Raw genomic sequence first — 20,622 nt, 5'->3', positions numbered from 1 at the left:
ATGAGGTGGTAGAAGGAATTGTAAGCAAAGGGTTCTTCTCAGTACAGCTCGGACTACTGTAAGCAGGCAGACTTGCATGGCATGCTGCACCTACTGCAACCGTTTTCTTGAGGCTGTTGGTGAGCTGAGGAAATCTAGCTCCCCGAGGAAGTGTGCATCATGCTGCCCTTCACTCGGCACAGACACGGGTACTCCGAAGGGTCTACGTGTCTGAATGTTGATCTTCAACTCAGGAGAGCCTGGGGGTACTCAGTGTCTTTGTACGGAAACGGGGGCAGACGCAAGGGAGCAGGAGTCCTGAGAAGATTAGTACCGTTAAACGAATGCAGAAGTGCGACGAAGGCCTCATGGAAGCTGCGCACTCCTACCCTGCTGCATGGCATATCAGGGCCCTCCTTGGAAGCTAGGCCTCACTTTGAGATTCCCTTTAGCTATTGAACAGGACAGGATGAGCTCTGACCGAGAAACTGGGATACGCTGTTTCTTCGTGAAACCTTTTTTTCCCTCTCACAGCCATGCCTGCCGTGAGTATAAGCATGACAACCACAGTGTTTTGAAGGGAACTTCAAGGCGCATAAGAGGAGCTTTCAAGGTGGGAAAGCAAGGCCAGTCCCATCAGGCACCATCTCCAGGTTGACACGCAGCGTAAGTGTCTGTGGGTTCTGGCAGGTCAAAAGAGACTTAGCTACCTCCCTGGCTCTTCCCTGATTCAACTTTTCTACACAGGGTGCTCTGCGTGTGGCGAACTGCCTAGACGAAAGAGTGCCCTAGGTCGCCTAGGGTCCTGTGCCTCTACCCAAACCTGAAGTGTTACACAGAAAACTGTGTTCTAGTGGAAGTTGCAATGCAAGCTGCCTTTCTCCTTGAGATACGGTGACTTCAGGTATGAGGTCCTAGACGACTTGTAAGCAGAGAGTTTTTCTCAGTACAGCTCAGACTAGGGCAACGAGGACGAATTCCATGGTATGCTGGACTTTCTAGAACCGTGTTCATGAAACCTTTCGGTAGCTGGGGATATCTAGCTCCCCCAAGGAAGAGTGTAGCGTGTTACCCTTCACTCGACCTACCCAGGGGCACCCGGACGGGCCTACGGGTCTCACTGGGGCCCAGTAAGCCCAGGGGAGCCTTGTAGTGTTCAGCGTCCTTGTACGGAAACGAGTGCTGCCGCGAGGGGTGTAGGAGTCCCGAAAACCTTACTAGCGTTCAACTAAAGCAGAAGAGCGACGAAGGCCTCATGGAAGCTGTTGCACGCCTACCCCGCAGCATGGCATATCAGGGCCCTCCTTCGAAAGCTAGGGCTCACTTTGAGTTTCCCTTTCGCTATAAAACAGGACAGGATGAGCTCTGACTCAGAAACTGAAATACCCTGTCTCTTCGTGAAACCTCTTTTTCCCTCTCACAGCCATGCCTGCCGTGAGTATAAGCCCGACACCAACAGTGTTTTTCACTTAGCTTCAAGGCGCATTAAAGGAGCTTTCATGATGGGAAAACAAGGCTAGTCCCACCAGGTCCTGTTTCCAGATTGACACGCAGCATAAGTATCTGGGGTTTGTATCAGGTCATAAGAGACCTAGCTACCTACTTGGCTCTTCCCAGAATCAACTTTTCTGCACAGGGTGTGGTACGTGTAGCAAAGTGCCTAGATGAAAGACTGCCCTAGGTCTCCTAGGGTCCTGTGCTTCTACCAAAAGCCTGAAGTGGTATACAGAAAACTGTGCTGTGGTGGAAGTTGCAATGCAAGCCGTCTTTCTCCTTGAGATCCGGTGACTTCAGGTATGAGGTCCTCGAAGGACTTCAAAGCAGAGAGTTTTTCTCAGTACAGCTCAGAATAGGGCAATGAGGCAGACTTATATGGTATGCTGGACTTGCTAGAACCGTGTTCCCGAGGTGGAATGGGAGCTGAGGAAACCTAGCTTTCCCAAGAAAGAGTGCAGTGTGTTATCCTTCACTCGGCCTAAAAAGGGGCGCACTGAAGGGCGTACGGGTTTGAGTGTGGCCCGGCAAGCCCAGGGCAGCCCGGGGGTACTCAGAGTTTTGTACGGAAACGGTACTGACACGAATGGGCCTGGAATCCTCAGAAGATTAGTACCTTTAAACTAATGCGGGACTGCGACTAAGGCCTCAAGGAAAAGGCTGCACAACTACTCTTCTGGATGGCAAATCAGAGCCGTAGGTCGAGGGTAGAGTGCACGTCGAGATTCCACTTTGCTCTAGTGCAGGGCAGGATATGCTCCCAACCAGGGCCTGGAAGCACCCTCTTTCTTTCGAGAAAACTCATTTTCTTCCAGAGCCATGCCTGGAGTGAGTACAAGTCCCACAACCACAGAGTTTTTCAGGTTGCTTCAAGGCCGCAGGAATGGAGCTTTCAAGACGGCCAAACAAGGCTTGTCTCATAAGGCCGCCATTTCCAGGTTGACACGCAGAAGAAGCACCTGTGGTTTCTAACAAGTCGAAAGACACCTAGCTACTCACTGGGTCCTTGGAGAATCAACTTTCCTATGCAGGGTGTTCTGCGTGTAGCGAACTGCCTAAATGAAAGAATTCCCTAGGTGTCCTGGGCTCCTGGGCATCTTCCAAAAGCCTGCAGCGTTACACCAGAAACTGTGCTCTAGTTGCACCTGGACCACAGGCCGACTTTCTCCTAGAGATAGGTTGACTTCAGCTATGAGGTGGTAGAAGGAATTGTAAGCAAAGGGTTCTTCTCAGTACAGCTCGGACTACTGTAAGCAGGCAGACTTGCATGGCATGCTGCACCTACTGCAACCGTTTTCTTGAGGCTGTTGGTGAGCTGAGGAAATCTAGCTCCCCGAGGAAGTGTGCATCATGCTGCCCTTCACTCGGCACAGACACGGGTACTCCGAAGGGTCTACGTGTCTGAATGTTGATCTTCAACTCAGGAGAGCCTGGGGGTACTCAGTGTCTTTGTACGGAAACGGGGGCAGACGCAAGGGAGCAGGAGTCCTGAGAAGATTAGTACCGTTAAACGAATGCAGAAGTGCGACGAAGGCCTCATGGAAGCTGCGCACTCCTACCCTGCTGCATGGCATATCAGGGCCCTCCTTGGAAGCTAGGCCTCACTTTGAGATTCCCTTTAGCTATTGAACAGGACAGGATGAGCTCTGACCGAGAAACTGGGATACGCTGTTTCTTCGTGAAACCTTTTTTTCCCTCTCACAGCCATGCCTGCCGTGAGTATAAGCATGACAACCACAGTGTTTTGAAGGGAACTTCAAGGCGCATAAGAGGAGCTTTCAAGGTGGGAAAGCAAGGCCAGCCCCATCAGGCACCATCTCCAGGTTGACACGCAGCGTAAGTGTCTGTGGGTTCTGGCAGGTCAAAAGAGACTTAGCTACCTCCCTGGCTCTTCCCTGATGCAACTTTTCTACACAGGGTGCTCTGCGTGTGGCGAACTGCCTAGACGAAAGAGTGCCCTAGGTCGCCTAGGGTCCTGTGCCTCTACCCAAACCTGAAGTGTTACACAGAAAACTGTGTTCTAGTGGAAGTTGCAATGCAAGCTGCCTTTCTCCTTGAGATACGGTGACTTCAGGTATGAGGTCCTAGACGACTTGTAAGCAGAGAGTTTTTCTCAGTACAGCTCAGACTAGGGCAACGAGGACGAATTCCATGGTATGCTGGACTTTCTAGAACCGTGTTCATGAAACCTTTCGGTAGCTGGGGATATCTAGCTCCCCCAAGGAAGAGTGTAGCGTGTTACCCTTCACTCGACCTACCCAGGGGCACCCTGACGGGCCTACGGGTCTCACTGGGGCCCAGTAAGCCCAGGGGAGCCTTGTAGTGTTCAGCGTCCTTGTACGGAAACGAGTGCTGCCGCGAGGGGTGTAGGAGTCCCGAAAACCTTACTAGCGTTCAACTAAAGCAGAAGAGCGACGAAGGCCTCATGGAAGCTGTTGCACGCCTACCCCGCAGCATGGCATATCAGGGCCCTCCTTCGAAAGCTAGGGCTCACTTTGAGTTTCCCTTTCGCTATAAAACAGGACAGGATGAGCTCTGACTCAGAAACTGAAATACCCTGTCTCTTCGTGAAACCTCTTTTTCCCTCTCACAGCCATGCCTGCCGTGAGTATAAGCCCGACACCAACAGTGTTTTTCACTTAGCTTCAAGGCGCATTAAAGGAGCTTTCATGATGGGAAAACAAGGCTAGTCCCACCAGGTCCTGTTTCCAGATTGACACGCAGCATAAGTATCTGGGGTTTGTATCAGGTCATAAGAGACCTAGCTACCTACTTGGCTCTTCCCAGAATCAACTTTTCTGCACAGGGTGTGGTACGTGTAGCAAAGTGCCTAGATGAAAGACTGCCCTAGGTCTCCTAGGGTCCTGTGCTTCTACCAAAAGCCTGAAGTGGTATACAGAAAACTGTGCTGTGGTGGAAGTTGCAATGCAAGCCGTCTTTCTCCTTGAGATCCGGTGACTTCAGGTATGAGGTCCTCGAAGGACTTCAAAGCAGAGAGTTTTTCTCAGTACAGCTCAGAATAGGGCAATGAGGCAGACTTATATGGTATGCTGGACTTGCTAGAACCGTGTTCCCGAGGTGGAATGGGAGCTGAGGAAACCTAGCTTTCCCAAGAAAGAGTGCAGTGTGTTATCCTTCACTCGGCCTAAAAAGGGGCGCACTGAAGGGCGTACGGGTTTGAGTGTGGCCCGGCAAGCCCAGGGCAGCCCGGGGGTACTCAGAGTTTTGTACGGAAACGGTACTGACACGAATGGGCCTGGAATCCTCAGAAGATTAGTACCTTTAAACTAATGCGGGACTGCGACTAAGGCCTCAAGGAAAAGGCTGCACAACTACTCTTCTGGATGGCAACTCAGAGCCGTAGGTCGAGGGTAGAGTGCACGTCGAGATTCCACTTTGCTCTAGTGCAGGGCAGGATATGCTCCCAACCAGGGCCTGGAAGCACCCTCTTTCTTTCGAGAAAACTCATTTTCTTCCAGAGCCATGCCTGGAGTGAGTACAAGTCCCACAGCCACAGAGTTTTTCAGGTTGCTTCAAGGCCGCAGGAATGGAGCTTTCAAGACGGCCAAACAAGGCTTGTCTCATAAGGCCGCCATTTCCAGGTTGACACGCAGAAGAAGCACCTGTGGTTTCTAACAAGTCGAAAGACACCTAGCTACTCACTGGGTCCTTGGAGAATCAACTTTCCTATGCAGGGTGTTCTGCGTGTAGCGAACTGCCTAAATGAAAGAATTCCCTAGGTGTCCTGGGCTCCTGGGCATCTTCCAAAAGCCTGCAGCGTTACACCAGAAACTGTGCTCTAGTTGCACCTGGACCACAGGCCGACTTTCTCCTAGAGATAGGTTGACTTCAGCTATGAGGTGGTAGAAGGAATTGTAAGCAAAGGGTTCTTCTCAGTACAGCTCGGACTACTGTAAGCAGGCAGACTTGCATGGCATGCTGCACCTACTGCAACCGTTTTCTTGAGGCTGTTGGTGAGCTGAGGAAATCTAGCTCCCCGAGGAAGTGTGCATCATGCTGCCCTTCACTCGGCACAGACACGGGTACTCCGAAGGGTCTACGTGTCTGAATGTTGATCTTCAACTCAGGAGAGCCTGGGGGTACTCAGTGTCTTTGTACGGAAACGGGGGCAGACGCAAGGGAGCAGGAGTCCTGAGAAGATTAGTACCGTTAAACGAATGCAGAAGTGCGACGAAGGCCTCATGGAAGCTGCGCACTCCTACCCTGCTGCATGGCATATCAGGGCCCTCCTTGGAAGCTAGGCCTCACTTTGAGATTCCCTTTAGCTATTGAACAGGACAGGATGAGCTCTGACCGAGAAACTGGGATACGCTGTTTCTTCGTGAAACCTTTTTTTCCCTCTCACAGCCATGCCTGCCGTGAGTATAAGCATGACAACCACAGTGTTTTGAAGGGAACTTCAAGGCGCATAAGAGGAGCTTTCAAGGTGGGAAAGCAAGGCCAGCCCCATCAGGCACCATCTCCAGGTTGACACGCAGCGTAAGTGTCTGTGGGTTCTGGCAGGTCAAAAGAGACTTAGCTACCTCCCTGGCTCTTCCCTGATGCAACTTTTCTACACAGGGTGCTCTGCGTGTGGCGAACTGCCTAGACGAAAGAGTGCCCTAGGTCGCCTAGGGTCCTGTGCCTCTACCCAAACCTGAAGTGTTACACAGAAAACTGTGTTCTAGTGGAAGTTGCAATGCAAGCTGCCTTTCTCCTTGAGATACGGTGACTTCAGGTATGAGGTCCTAGACGACTTGTAAGCAGAGAGTTTTTCTCAGTACAGCTCAGACTAGGGCAACGAGGACGAATTCCATGGTATGCTGGACTTTCTAGAACCGTGTTCATGAAACCTTTCGGTAGCTGGGGATATCTAGCTCCCCCAAGGAAGAGTGCAGCGTGTTACCCTTCACTCGGCCTACCCAGGGGCACCCGGACGGGCCTACGGGTCTCACTGGGGCCCAGTAAGCCCAGGGGAGCCTTGTAGTGTTCAGCGTCCTTGTACGGAAACGAGTGCTGCCGCGAGGGGTGTAGGAGTCCCGAAAACCTTACTAGCGTTCAACTAAAGCAGAAGAGCGACGAAGGCCTCATGGAAGCTGTTGCACGCCTACCCCGCAGCATGGCATATCAGGGCCCTCCTTGGAAAGCTAGGGCTCACTTTGAGTTTCCCTTTCGCTATAAAACAGGACAGGATGAGCTCTGACTCAGAAACTGAAATACCCTGTCTCTTCGTGAAACCTCTTTTTCCCTCTCACAGCCATGCCTGCCGTGAGTATAAGCCCGACACCAACAGTGTTTTTCACTTAGCTTCAAGGCACATTAAAGGAGCTTTCATGATGGGAAAACAAGGCTAGTCCCACCAGGTCCTGTTTCCAGATTGACACGCAGCATAAGTATCTGGGGTTTGTATCAGGTCATAAGAGACCTAGCTACCTACTTGGCTCTTCCCAGAATCAACTTTTCTGCACAGGGTGTGGTACGTGTAGCAAAGTGCCTAGATGAAAGACTGCCCTAGGTCTCCTAGGGTCCTGTGCTTCTACCAAAAGCCTGAAGTGGTATACAGAAAACTGTGCTGTGGTGGAAGTTGCAATGCAAGCCGTCTTTCTCCTTGAGATCCGGTGACTTCAGGTATGAGGTCCTCGAAGGACTTCAAAGCAGAGAGTTTTTCTCAGTACAGCTCAGAATAGGGCAATGAGGCAGACTTATATGGTATGCTGGACTTGCTAGAACCGTGTTCCCGAGGTGGAATGGGAGCTGAGGAAACCTAGCTTTCCCAAGAAAGAGTGCAGTGTGTTATCCTTCACTCGGCCTAAAAAGGGGCGCACTGAAGGGCGTACGGGTTTGAGTGTGGCCCGGCAAGCCCAGGGCAGCCCGGGGGTACTCAGAGTTTTGTACGGAAACGGTACTGACACGAATGGGCCTGGAATCCTCAGAAGATTAGTACCTTTAAACTAATGCGGGACTGCGACTAAGGCCTCAAGGAAAAGGCTGCACAACTACTCTTCTGGATGGCAAATCAGAGCCGTAGGTCGAGGGTAGAGTGCACGTCGAGATTCCACTTTGCTCTAGTGCAGGGCAGGATATGCTCCCAACCAGGGCCTGGAAGCACCCTCTTTCTTTCGAGAAAACTCATTTTCTTCCAGAGCCATGCCTGGAGTGAGTACAAGTCCCACAGCCACAGAGTTTTTCAGGTTGCTTCAAGGCCGCAGGAATGGAGCTTTCAAGACGGCCAAACAAGGCTTGTCTCATAAGGCCGCCATTTCCAGGTTGACACGCAGAAGAAGCACCTGTGGTTTCTAACAAGTCGAAAGACACCTAGCTACTCACTGGGTCCTTGGAGAATCAACTTTCCTATGCAGGGTGTTCTGCGTGTAGCGAACTGCCTAAATGAAAGAATTCCCTAGGTGTCCTGGGCTCCTGGGCATCTTCCAAAAGCCTGCAGCGTTACACCAGAAACTGTGCTCTAGTTGCACCTGGACCACAGGCCGACTTTCTCCTAGAGATAGGTTGACTTCAGCTATGAGGTGGTAGAAGGAATTGTAAGCAAAGAGTTCTTCTCAGTACAGCTCGGACTACTGTAAGCAGGCAGACTTGCATGGCATGCTGCACCTACTGCAACCGTTTTCTTGAGGCTGTTGGTGAGCTGAGGAAATCTAGCTCCCCGAGGAAGTGTGCATCATGCTGCCCTTCACTCGGCACAGACACGGGTACTCCGAAGGGTCTACGTGTCTGAATGTTGATCTTCAACTCAGGAGAGCCTGGGGGTACTCAGTGTCTTTGTACGGAAACGGGGGCAGACGCAAGGGAGCAGGAGTCCTGAGAAGATTAGTACCGTTAAACGAATGCAGAAGTGCGACGAAGGCCTCATGGAAGCTGCGCACTCCTACCCTGCTGCATGGCATATCAGGGCCCTCCTTGGAAGCTAGGCCTCACTTTGAGATTCCCTTTAGCTATTGAACAGGACAGGATGAGCTCTGACCGAGAAACTGGGATACGCTGTTTCTTCGTGAAACCTTTTTTTCCCTCTCACAGCCATGCCTGCCGTGAGTATAAGCATGACAACCACAGTGTTTTGAAGGGAACTTCAAGGCGCATAAGAGGAGCTTTCAAGGTGGGAAAGCAAGGCCAGTCCCATCAGGCACCATCTCCAGGTTGACACGCAGCGTAAGTGTCTGTGGGTTCTGGCAGGTCAAAAGAGACTTAGCTACCTCCCTGGCTCTTCCCTGATTCAACTTTTCTACACAGGGTGCTCTGCGTGTGGCGAACTGCCTAGACGAAAGAGTGCCCTAGGTCGCCTAGGGTCCTGTGCCTCTACCCAAACCTGAAGTGTTACACAGAAAACTGTGTTCTAGTGGAAGTTGCAATGCAAGCTGCCTTTCTCCTTGAGATACGGTGACTTCAGGTATGAGGTCCTAGACGACTTGTAAGCAGAGAGTTTTTCTCAGTACAGCTCAGACTAGGGCAACGAGGACGAATTCCATGGTATGCTGGACTTTCTAGAACCGTGTTCATGAAACCTTTCGGTAGCTGGGGATATCTAGCTCCCCCAAGGAAGAGTGCAGCGTGTTACCCTTCACTCGACCTACCCAGGGGCACCCGGACGGGCCTACGGGTCTCACTGGGGCCCAGTAAGCCCAGGGGAGCCTTGTAGTGTTCAGCGTCCTTGTACGGAAACGAGTGCTGCCGCGAGGGGTGTAGGAGTCCCGAAAACCTTACTAGCGTTCAACTAAAGCAGAAGAGCGACGAAGGCCTCATGGAAGCTGTTGCACGCCTACCCCGCAGCATGGCATATCAGGGCCCTCCTTCGAAAGCTAGGGCTCACTTTGAGTTTCCCTTTCGCTATAAAACAGGACAGGATGAGCTCTGACTCAGAAACTGAAATACCCTGTCTCTTCGTGAAACCTCTTTTTCCCTCTCACAGCCATGCCTGCCGTGAGTATAAGCCCGACACCAACAGTGTTTTTCACTTAGCTTCAAGGCGCATTAAAGGAGCTTTCATGATGGGAAAACAAGGCTAGTCCCACCAGGTCCTGTTTCCAGATTGACACGCAGCATAAGTATCTGGGGTTTGTACCAGGTCATAAGAGACCTAGCTACCTACTTGGCTCTTCCCAGAATCAACTTTTCTGCACAGGGTGTGGTACGTGTAGCAAAGTGCCTAGATGAAAGACTGCCCTAGGTCTCCTAGGGTCCTGTGCTTCTACCAAAAGCCTGAAGTGGTATACAGAAAACTGTGCTGTGGTGGAAGTTGCAATGCAAGCCGTCTTTCTCCTTGAGATCCGGTGACTTCAGGTATGAGGTCCTCGAAGGACTTCAAAGCAGAGAGTTTTTCTCAGTACAGCTCAGAATAGGGCAATGAGGCAGACTTATATGGTATGCTGGACTTGCTAGAACCGTGTTCCCGAGGTGGAATGGGAGCTGAGGAAACCTAGCTTTCCCAAGAAAGAGTGCAGTGTGTTATCCTTCACTCGGCCTAAAAAGGGGCGCACTGAAGGGCGTACGGGTTTGAGTGTGGCCCGGCAAGCCCAGGGCAGCCCGGGGGTACTCAGAGTTTTGTACGGAAACGGTACTGACACGAATGGGCCTGGAATCCTCAGAAGATTAGTACCTTTAAACTAATGCGGGACTGCGACTAAGGCCTCAAGGAAAAGGCTGCACAACTACTCTTCTGGATGGCAAATCAGAGCCGTAGGTCGAGGGTAGAGTGCACGTCGAGATTCCACTTTGCTCTAGTGCAGGGCAGGATATGCTCCCAACCAGGGCCTGGAAGCACCCTCTTTCTTTCGAGAAAACTCATTTTCTTCCAGAGCCATGCCTGGAGTGAGTACAAGTCCCACAACCACAGAGTTTTTCAGGTTGCTTCAAGGCCGCAGGAATGGAGCTTTCAAGACGGCCAAACAAGGCTTGTCTCATAAGGCCGCCATTTCCAGGTTGACACGCAGAAGAAGCACCTGTGGTTTCTAACAAGTCGAAAGACACCTAGCTACTCACTGGGTCCTTGGAGAATCAACTTTCCTATGCAGGGTGTTCTGCGTGTAGCGAACTGCCTAAATGAAAGAATTCCCTAGGTGTCCTGGGCTCCTGGGCATCTTCCAAAAGCCTGCAGCGTTACACCAGAAACTGTGCTCTAGTTGCACCTGGACCACAGGCCGACTTTCTCCTAGAGATAGGTTGACTTCAGCTATGAGGTGGTAGAAGGAATTGTAAGCAAAGGGTTCTTCTCAGTACAGCTCGGACTACTGTAAGCAGGCAGACTTGCATGGCATGCTGCACCTACTGCAACCGTTTTCTTGAGGCTGTTGGTGAGCTGAGGAAATCTAGCTCCCCGAGGAAGTGTGCATCATGCTGCCCTTCACTCGGCACAGACACGGGTACTCCGAAGGGTCTACGTGTCTGAATGTTGATCTTCAACTCAGGAGAGCCTGGGGGTACTCAGTGTCTTTGTACGGAAACGGGGGCAGACGCAAGGGAGCAGGAGTCCTGAGAAGATTAGTACCGTTAAACGAATGCAGAAGTGCGACGAAGGCCTCATGGAAGCTGCGCACTCCTACCCTGCTGCATGGCATATCAGGGCCCTCCTTGGAAGCTAGGCCTCACTTTGAGATTCCCTTTAGCTATTGAACAGGACAGGATGAGCTCTGACCGAGAAACTGGGATACGCTGTTTCTTCGTGAAACCTTTTTTTCCCTCTCACAGCCATGCCTGCCGTGAGTATAAGCATGACAACCACAGTGTTTTGAAGGGAACTTCAAGGCGCATAAGAGGAGCTTTCAAGGTGGGAAAGCAAGGCCAGCCCCATCAGGCACCATCTCCAGGTTGACACGCAGCGTAAGTGTCTGTGGGTTCTGGCAGGTCAAAAGAGACTTAGCTACCTCCCTGGCTCTTCCCTGATGCAACTTTTCTACACAGGGTGCTCTGCGTGTGGCGAACTGCCTAGACGAAAGAGTGCCCTAGGTCGCCTAGGGTCCTGTGCCTCTACCCAAACCTGAAGTGTTACACAGAAAACTGTGTTCTAGTGGAAGTTGCAATGCAAGCTGCCTTTCTCCTTGAGATACGGTGACTTCAGGTATGAGGTCCTAGACGACTTGTAAGCAGAGAGTTTTTCTCAGTACAGCTCAGACTAGGGCAACGAGGACGAATTCCATGGTATGCTGGACTTTCTAGAACCGTGTTCATGAAACCTTTCGGTAGCTGGGGATATCTAGCTCCCCCAAGGAAGAGTGCAGCGTGTTACCCTTCACTCGACCTACCCAGGGGCACCCGGACGGGCCTACGGGTCTCACTGGGGCCCAGTAAGCCCAGGGGAGCCTTGTAGTGTTCAGCGTCCTTGTACGGAAACGAGTGCTGCCGCGAGGGGTGTAGGAGTCCCGAAAACCTTACTAGCGTTCAACTAAAGCAGAAGAGCGACGAAGGCCTCATGGAAGCTGTTGCACGCCTACCCCGCAGCATGGCATATCAGGGCCCTCCTTGGAAAGCTAGGGCTCACTTTGAGTTTCCCTTTCGCTATAAAACAGGACAGGATGAGCTCTGACTCAGAAACTGAAATACCCTGTCTCTTCGTGAAACCTCTTTTTCCCTCTCACAGCCATGCCTGCCGTGAGTATAAGCCCGACACCAACAGTGTTTTTCACTTAGCTTCAAGGCGCATTAAAGGAGCTTTCATGATGGGAAAACAAGGCTAGTCCCACCAGGTCCTGTTTCCAGATTGACACGCAGCATAAGTATCTGGGGTTTGTATCAGGTCATAAGAGACCTAGCTACCTACTTGGCTCTTCCCAGAATCAACTTTTCTGCACAGGGTGTGGTACGTGTAGCAAAGTGCCTAGATGAAAGACTGCCCTAGGTCTCCTAGGGTCCTGTGCTTCTACCAAAAGCCTGAAGTGGTATACAGAAAACTGTGCTGTGGTGGAAGTTGCAATGCAAGCCGTCTTTCTCCTTGAGATCCGGTGACTTCAGGTATGAGGTCCTCGAAGGACTTCAAAGCAGAGAGTTTTTCTCAGTACAGCTCAGAATAGGGCAATGAGGCAGACTTATATGGTATGCTGGACTTGCTAGAACCGTGTTCCCGAGGTGGAATGGGAGCTGAGGAAACCTAGCTTTCCCAAGAAAGAGTGCAGTGTGTTATCCTTCACTCGGCCTAAAAAGGGGCGCACTGAAGGGCGTACGGGTTTGAGTGTGGCCCGGCAAGCCCAGGGCAGCCCGGGGGTACTCAGAGTTTTGTACGGAAACGGTACTGACACGAATGGGCCTGGAATCCTCAGAAGATTAGTACCTTTAAACTAATGCGGGACTGCGACTAAGGCCTCAAGGAAAAGGCTGCACAACTACTCTTCTGGATGGCAACTCAGAGCCGTAGGTCGAGGGTAGAGTGCACGTCGAGATTCCACTTTGCTCTAGTGCAGGGCAGGATATGCTCCCAACCAGGGCCTGGAAGCACCCTCTTTCTTTCGAGAAAACTCATTTTCTTCCAGAGCCATGCCTGGAGTGAGTACAAGTCCCACAACCACAGAGTTTTTCAGGTTGCTTCAAGGCCGCAGGAATGGAGCTTTCAAGACGGCCAAACAAGGCTTGTCTCATAAGGCCGCCATTTCCAGGTTGACACGCAGAAGAAGCACCTGTGGTTTCTAACAAGTCGAAAGACACCTAGCTACTCACTGGGTCCTTGGAGAATCAACTTTCCTATGCAGGGTGTTCTGCGTGTAGCGAACTGCCTAAATGAAAGAATTCCCTAGGTGTCCTGGGCTCCTGGGCATCTTCCAAAAGCCTGCAGCGTTACACCAGAAACTGTGCTCTAGTTGCACCTGGACCACAGGCCGACTTTCTCCTAGAGATAGGTTGACTTCAGCTATGAGGTGGTAGAAGGAATTGTAAGCAAAGGGTTCTTCTCAGTACAGCTCGGACTACTGTAAGCAGGCAGACTTGCATGGCATGCTGCACCTACTGCAACCGTTTTCTTGAGGCTGTTGGTGAGCTGAGGAAATCTAGCTCCCCGAGGAAGTGTGCATCATGCTGCCCTTCACTCGGCACAGACACGGGTACTCCGAAGGGTCTACGTGTCTGAATGTTGATCTTCAACTCAGGAGAGCCTGGGGGTACTCAGTGTCTTTGTACGGAAACGGGGGCAGACGCAAGGGAGCAGGAGTCCTGAGAAGATTAGTACCGTTAAACGAATGCAGAAGTGCGACGAAGGCCTCATGGAAGCTGCGCACTCCTACCCTGCTGCATGGCATATCAGGGCCCTCCTTGGAAGCTAGGCCTCACTTTGAGATTCCCTTTAGCTATTGAACAGGACAGGATGAGCTCTGACCGAGAAACTGGGATACGCTGTTTCTTCGTGAAACCTTTTTTTCCCTCTCACAGCCATGCCTGCCGTGAGTATAAGCATGACAACCACAGTGTTTTGAAGGGAACTTCAAGGCGCATAAGAGGAGCTTTCAAGGTGGGAAAGCAAGGCCAGCCCCATCAGGCACCATCTCCAGGTTGACACGCAGCGTAAGTGTCTGTGGGTTCTGGCAGGTCAAAAGAGACTTAGCTACCTCCCTGGCTCTTCCCTGATTCAACTTTTCTACACAGGGTGCTCTGCGTGTGGCGAACTGCCTAGACGAAAGAGTGCCCTAGGTCGCCTAGGGTCCTGTGCCTCTACCCAAACCTGAAGTGTTACACAGAAAACTGTGTTCTAGTGGAAGTTGCAATGCAAGCTGCCTTTCTCCTTGAGATACGGTGACTTCAGGTATGAGGTCCTAGACGACTTGTAAGCAGAGAGTTTTTCTCAGTACAGCTCAGACTAGGGCAACGAGGACGAATTCCATGGTATGCTGGACTTTCTAGAACCGTGTTCATGAAACCTTTCGGTAGCTGGGGATATCTAGCTCCCCCAAGGAAGAGTGCAGCGTGTTACCCTTCACTCGACCTACCCAGGGGCACCCGGACGGGCCTACGGGTCTCACTGGGGCCCAGTAAGCCCAGGGGAGCCTTGTAGTGTTCAGCGTCCTTGTACGGAAACGAGTGCTGCCGCGAGGGGTGTAGGAGTCCCGAAAACCTTACTAGCGTTCAACTAAAGCAGAAGAGCGACGAAGGCCTCATGGAAGCTGTTGCACGCCTACCCCGCAGCATGGCATATCAGGGCCCTCCTTGGAAAGCTAGGGCTCACTTTGAGTTTCCCTTTCGCTATAAAACAGGACAGGATGAGCTCTGACTCAGAAACTGAAATACCCTGTCTCTTCGTGAAACCTCTTTTTCCCTCTCACAGCCATGCCTGCCGTGAGTATAAGCCCGACACCAACAGTGTTTTTCACTTAGCTTCAAGGCGCATTAAAGGAGCTTTCATGATGGGAAAACAAGGCTAGTCCCACCAGGTCCTGTTTCCAGATTGACACGCAGCATAAGTATCTGGGGTTTGTATCAGGTCATAAGAGACCTAGCTACCTACTTGGCTCTTCCCAGAATCAACTTTTCTGCACAGGGTGTGGTACGTGTAGCAAAGTGCCTAGATGAAAGACTGCCCTAGGTCTCCTAGGGTCCTGTGCTTCTACCAAAAGCCTGAAGTGGTATACAGAAAACTGTGCTGTGGTGGAAGTTGCAATGCAAGCCGTCTTTCTCCTTGAGATCCGGTGACTTCAGGTATGAGGTCCTCGAAGGACTTCAAAGCAGAGAGTTTTTCTCAGTACAGCTCAGAATAGGGCAATGAGGCAGACTTATATGGTATGCTGGACTTGCTAGAACCGTGTTCCCGAGGTGGAATGGGAGCTGAGGAAACCTAGCTTTCCCAAGAAAGAGTGCAGTGTGTTATCCTTCACTCGGCCTAAAAAGGGGCGCACTGAAGGGCGTACGGGTTTGAGTGTGGCCCGGCAAGCCCAGGGCAGCCCGGGGGTACTCAGAGTTTTGTACGGAAACGGTACTGACACGAATGGGCCTGGAATCCTCAGAAGATTAGTACCTTTAAACTAATGCGGGACTGCGACTAAGGCCTCAAGGAAAAGGCTGCACAACTACTCTTCTGGATGGCAACTCAGAGCCGTAGGTCGAGGGTAGAGTGCACGTCGAGATTCCACTTTGCTCTAGTGCAGGGCAGGATATGCTCCCAACCAGGGCCTGGAAGCACCCTCTTTCTTTCGAGAAAACTCATTTTCTTCCAGAGCCATGCCTGGAGTGAGTACAAGTCCCACAACCACAGAGTTTTTCAGGTTGCTTCAAGGCCGCAGGAATGGAGCTTTCAAGACGGCCAAACAAGGCTTGTCTCATAAGGCCGCCATTTCCAGGTTGACACGCAGAAGAAGCACCTGTGGTTTCTAACAAGTCGAAAGACACCTAGCTACTCACTGGGTCCTTGGAGAATCAACTTTCCTATGCAGGGTGTTCTGCGTGTAGCGAACTGCCTAAATGAAAGAATTCCCTAGGTGTCCTGGGCTCCTGGGCATCTTCCAAAAGCCTGCAGCGTTACACCAGAAACTGTGCTCTAGTTGCACCTGGACCACAGGCCGACTTTCTCCTAGAGATAGGTTGACTTCAGCTATGAGGTGGTAGAAGGAATTGTAAGCAAAGGGTTCTTCTCAGTACAGCTCGGACTACTGTAAGCAGGCAGACTTGCATGGCATGCTGCACCTACTGCAACCGTTTTCTTGAGGCTGTTGGTGAGCTGAGGAAATCTAGCTCCCCGAGGAAGTGTGCATCATGCTGCCCTTCACTCGGCACAGACACGGGTACTCCGAAGGGTCTACGTGTCTGAATGTTGATCTTCAACTCAGGAGAGCCTGGGGGTACTCAGTGTCTTTGTACGGAAACGGGGGCAGACGCAAGGGAGCAGGAGTCCTGAGAAGATTAGTACCGTTAAACGAATGCAGAAGTGCGACGAAGGCCTCATGGAAGCTGCGCACTCCTACCCTGCTGCATGGCATATCAGGGCCCTCCTTGGAAGCTAGGCCTCACTTTGAGATTCCCTTTAGCTATTGAACAGGACAGGATGAGCTCTGACCGAGAAACTGGGATACGCTGTTTCTTCGTGAAACCTTTTTTTCCCTCTCACAGCCATGCCTGCCGTGAGTATAAGCATGACAACCACAGTGTTTTGAAGGGAACTTCAAGGCGCATAAGAGGAGCTTTCAAGGTGGGAAAGCAAGGCCAGCCCCATCAGGCACCATCTCCAGGTTGACACGCAGCGTAAGTGTCTGTGGGTTCTGGCAGGTCAAAAGAGACTTAGCTACCTCCCTGGCTCTTCCCTGATGCAACTTTTCTACACAGGGTGCTCTGCGTGTGGCGAACTGCCTAGACGAAAGAGTGCCCTAGGTCGCCTAGGGTCCTGTGCCTCTACCCAAACCTGAAGTGTTACACAGAAAACTGTGTTCTAGTGGAAGTTGCAATGCAAGCTGCCTTTCTCCTTGAGATACGGTGACTTCAGGTATGAGGTCCTAGACGACTTGTAAGCAGAGAGTTTTTCTCAGTACAGCTCAGACTAGGGCAACGAGGACGAATTCCATGGTATGCTGGACTTTCTAGAACCGTGTTCATGAAACCTTTCGGTAGCTGGGGATATCTAGCTCCCCCAAGGAAGAGTGCAGCGTGTTACCCTTCACTCGACCTACCCAGGGGCACCCGGACAGGCCTACGGGTCTCACTGGGGCCCAGTAAGCCCAGGGGAGCCTTGTAGTGTTCAGCGTCCTTGTACGGAAACGAGTGCTGCCGCGAGGGGTGTAGGAGTCCCGAAAACCTTACTAGCGTTCAACTAAAGCAGAAGAGCGACGAAGGCCTCATGGAAGCTGTTGCACGCCTACCCCGCAGCATGGCATATCAGGGCCCTCCTTGGAAAGCTAGGGCTCACTTTGAGTTTCCCTTTCGCTATAAAACAGGACAGGATGAGCTCTGACTCAGAAACTGAAATACCCTGTCTCTTCGTGAAACCTCTTTTTCCCTCTCACAGCCATGCCTGCCGTGAGTATAAGCCCGACACCAACAGTGTTTTTCACTTAGCTTCAAGGCGCATTAAAGGAGCTTTCATGATGGGAAAACAAGGCTAGTCCCACCAGGTCCTGTTTCCAGATTGACACGCAGCATAAGTATCTGGGGTTTGTATCAGGTCATAAGAGACCTAGCTACCTACTTGGCTCTTCCCAGAATCAACTTTTCTGCACAGGGTGTGGTACGTGTAGCAAAGTGCCTAGATGAAAGACTGCCCTAGGTCTCCTAGGGTCCTGTGCTTCTACCAAAAGCCTGAAGTGGTATACAGAAAACTGTGCTGTGGTGGAAGTTGCAATGCAAGCCGTCTTTCTCCTTGAGATCCGGTGACTTCAGGTATGAGGTCCTCGAAGGACTTCAAAGCAGAGAGTTTTTCTCAGTACAGCTCAGAATAGGGCAATGAGGCAGACTTATATGGTATGCTGGACTTGCTAGAACCGTGTTCCCGAGGTGGAATGGGAGCTGAGGAAACCTAGCTTTCCCAAGAAAGAGTGCAGTGTGTTATCCTTCACTCGGCCTAAAAAGGGGCGCACTGAAGGGCGTACGGGTTTGAGTGTGGCCCGGCAAGCCCAGGGCAGCCCGGGGGTACTCAGAGTTTTGTACGGAAACGGTACTGACACGAATGGGCCTGGAATCCTCAGAAGATTAGTACCTTTAAACTAATGCGGGACTGCGACTAAGGCCTCAAGGAAAAGGCTGCACAACTACTCTTCTGGATGGCAACTCAGAGCCGTAGGTCGAGGGTAGAGTGCACGTCGAGATTCCACTTTGCTCTAGTGCAGGGCAGGATATGCTCCCAACCAGGGCCTGGAAGCACCCTCTTTCTTTCGAGAAAACTCATTTTCTTCCAGAGCCATGCCTGGAGTGAGTACAAGTCCCACAGCCACAGAGTTTTTCAGGTTGCTTCAAGGCCGCAGGAATGGAGCTTTCAAGACGGCCAAACAAGGCTTGTCTCATAAGGCCGCCATTTCCAGGTTGACACGCAGAAGAAGCACCTGTGGTTTCTAACAAGTCGAAAGACACCTAGCTACTCACTGGGTCCTTGGAGAATCAACTTTCCTATGCAGGGTGTTCTGCGTGTAGCGAACTGCCTAAATGAAAGAATTCCCTAGGTGTCCTGGGCTCCTGGGCATCTTCCAAAAGCCTGCAGCGTTACACCAGAAACTGTGCTCTAGTTGCACCTGGACCACAGGCCGACTTTCTCCTAGAGATAGGTTGACTTCAGCTATGAGGTGGTAGAAGGAATTGTAAGCAAAGGGTTCTTCTCAGTACAGCTCGGACTACTGTAAGCAGGCAGACTTGCATGGCATGCTGCACCTACTGCAACCGTTTTCTTGAGGCTGTTGGTGAGCTGAGGAAATCTAGCTCCCCGAGGAAGTGTGCATCATGCTGCCCTTCACTCGGCACAGACACGGGTACTCCGAAGGGTCTACGTGTCTGAATGTTGATCTTCAACTCAGGAGAGCCTGGGGGTACTCAGTGTCTTTGTACGGAAACGGGGGCAGACGCAAGGGAGCAGGAGTCCTGAGAAGATTAGTACCGTTAAACGAATGCAGAAGTGCGACGAAGGCCTCATGGAAGCTGCGCACTCCTACCCTGCTGCATGGCATATCAGGGCCCTCCTTGGAAGCTAGGCCTCACTTTGAGATTCCCTTTAGCTATTGAACAGGACAGGATGAGCTCTGACCGAGAAACTGGGATACGCTGTTTCTTCGTGAAACCTTTTTTTCCCTCTCACAGCCATGCCTGCCGTGAGTATAAGCATGACAACCACAGTGTTTTGAAGGGAACTTCAAGGCGCATAAGAGGAGCTTTCAAGGTGGGAAAGCAAGGCCAGCCCCATCAGGCACCATCTCCAGGTTGACACGCAGCGTAAGTGTCTGTGGGTTCTGGCAGGTCAAAAGAGACTTAGCTACCTCCCTGGCTCTTCCCTGATTCAACTTTTCTACACAGGGTGCTCTGCGTGTGGCGAACTGCCTAGACGAAAGAGTGCCCTAGGTCGCCTAGGGTCCTGTGCCTCTACCCAAACCTGAAGTGTTACACAGAAAACTGTGTTCTAGTGGAAGTTGCAATGCAAGCTGCCTTTCTCCTTGAGATACGGTGACTTCAGGTATGAGGTCCTAGACGACTTGTAAGCAGAGAGTTTTTCTCAGTACAGCTCAGACTAGGGCAACGAGGACGAATTCCATGGTATGCTGGACTTTCTAGAACCGTGTTCATGAAACCTTTCGGTAGCTGGGGATATCTAGCTCCCCCAAGGAAGAGTGCAGCGTGTTACCCTTCACTCGGCCTACCCAGGGGCACCCGGACGGGCCTACGGGTCTCACTGGGGCCCAGTAAGCCCAGGGGAGCCTTGTAGTGTTCAGCGTCCTTGTACGGAAACGAGTGCTGCCGCGAGGGGTGTAGGAGTCCCGAAAACCTTACTAGCGTTCAACTAAAGCAGAAGAGCGACGAAGGCCTCATGGAAGCTGTTGCACGCCTACCCCGCAGCATGGCATATCAGGGCCCTCCTTGGAAAGCTAGGGCTCACTTTGAGTTTCCCTTTCGCTATAAAACAGGACAGGATGAGCTCTGACTCAGAAACTGAAATACCCTGTCTCTTCGTGAAACCTCTTTTTCCCTCTCACAGCCATGCCTGCCGTGAGTATAAGCCCGACACCAACAGTGTTTTTCACTTAGCTTCAAGGCGCATTAAAGGAGCTTTCATGATGGGAAAACAAGGCTAGTCCCACCAGGTCCTGTTTCCAGATTGACACGCAGCATAAGTATCTGGGGTTTGTATCAGGTCATAAGAGACCTAGCTACCTACTTGGCTCTTCCCAGAATCAACTTTTCTGCACAGGGTGTGGTACGTGTAGCAAAGTGCCTAGATGAAAGACTGCCCTAGGTCTCCTAGGGTCCTGTGCTTCTACCAAAAGCCTGAAGTGGTATACAGAAAACTGTGCTGTGGTGGAAGTTGCAATGCAAGCCGTCTTTCTCCTTGAGATCCGGTGACTTCAGGTATGAGGTCCTCGAAGGACTTCAAAGCAGAGAGTTTTTCTCAGTACAGCTCAGAATAGGGCAATGAGGCAGACTTATATGGTATGCTGGACTTGCTAGAACCGTGTTCCCGAGGTGGAATGGGAGCTGAGGAAACCTAGCTTTCCCAAGAAAGAGTGCAGTGTGTTATCCTTCACTCGGCCTAAAAAGGGGCGCACTGAA

The sequence above is a fragment of the Eubalaena glacialis genome, chromosome 9 (genome assembly GCF_028564815.1).
Source record: "Eubalaena glacialis isolate mEubGla1 chromosome 9, mEubGla1.1.hap2.+ XY, whole genome shotgun sequence".
NCBI classification, from domain to species: Eukaryota; Metazoa; Chordata; class Mammalia; order Artiodactyla; family Balaenidae; genus Eubalaena; species Eubalaena glacialis.
This window is presented reverse-complemented; position numbering follows the sequence as displayed.